Genomic DNA, 1,588 nt, shown 5'->3' with positions numbered 1-1,588 from the left:
TGTTAAGCACCTAGATTAAGCACAATGTAGTATATTTTTATTAGTATAAACCCATAATCATAAAGATAATCACGAGACATGAAACTTTACACGATGGCACAATGTCATACCTGATTAGGTAGAGCTTTTGGATTCGTGTGATAAAAGTTCTTTCAATCGGAGAGGTACCGTTACAACTACTCGGGTATAATACTAGCCTTATATATAAGAAATTTTAAGAGAGAAAATGAAACTGAACGATTTGTGACGTCCAGATTTCAACCCTATTTATACTTGAAATTGAGCATCTTCACATATCGCGAAGCATCTTCGCGTATCGCGAAGTTGCAGTAGGTTTGTCGAGTCAGCCCTAGCTATGCCACGTGGCTCGACACGTTGCATACTTCTTCGCGTATCGCGAAGGAATCCTTCGTGTATCGCAAAGGTGCAAAAATACTAAGGTGGCCCTTAAGCGGCGATGCGAGCGTGCGAAGTGCAAAGTGTGCCATCAAAGCGCCACATTGCGCCCATCGCACTTCGCCCGAGCCCGTGCCCGTCGGGTGCTTCCCACCCTCTGCTAGGACTACTGGGTGTGATTTGGCACATAAGAATATTATCATGTGAACTCTCTTCCTTATAAAGAGCTTACAAGTTTTGTAATCTAGCGATGTGGGACAAGAGTTAGAAATCCTATTTATATCATGGTGGAAGCCTTCCATTTTCTTCCCTTCACCAATGTGGGATGGAAATTTTCCTTTATATTTTCCATTCTTCCTTTTACTTCTTCTCTTTTCTTTCTCATTTCTTCATTTCTTTCTTCATTTCTTTCTTTGATTATTTTATTCTTTATTATGGTTTGTTATATCCGATGAGACCCCCGGCTCGATAATAGTTTTACATCAAGCCTTGGACATAAGGCACATATATAACTTTAATAAGTTATATGAACTCGGAAAAGAAAATTCCAAAATGGGTCGGGTTTCGGGTTAGGAATTTGACGAATGTCACATTAGGGTTGAGAAGATGATAACAAATAGCTTTAACTAGGTATCAGGTTTTCGGGTTATAGAAATAAAACGGGTCGCGTGGTTTTAGATTTTGTTTATTAAAATTAATTGTGAATATGTGGAAATTAATTATATGGAAATAAGATGACATGGAGTCCTATGTGGATAAGCTAGATTAATGACATGTGAAAGAATTGAGTTGCTTTAATATATTAGTTAGATTAGATAAGTATTTTAATTCTAACAATAATTAGAATAATTAATATCATAATTATATTAATAAGTTACAAAGATATAAAAGTCAATATCATTGATTAAAATTTTATTGTGAATATGTGGAAATTAGATTTATGGAAGGTTGATGACATGGAAGTCTATGTGGACAACCTAGGTGAATTACGTGTGGACAAAATTGTGTTGCTTTAATATATTAGTTAGATTAGATAAGTATTTTAATTCTAACAATAATTAGAATAATTAATATCATAATTACATTAATAAGTTACAAAGATATAAAAGTCAATATCATTGATTAAAAATTTATTGTAAATATGTGGAAATTAGATTTATGGAAGGCTGATGACATGGAAGTCTATGTGGAC

This window comes from Bidens hawaiensis, unplaced genomic scaffold (assembly GCF_021521415.1).
Source record: "Bidens hawaiensis isolate Kalapana, Puna unplaced genomic scaffold, B.hawaiensis_p1.1 tig00050764_1, whole genome shotgun sequence".
Taxonomy (NCBI): domain Eukaryota; kingdom Viridiplantae; phylum Streptophyta; class Magnoliopsida; order Asterales; family Asteraceae; genus Bidens; species Bidens hawaiensis.
This window is presented reverse-complemented; position numbering follows the sequence as displayed.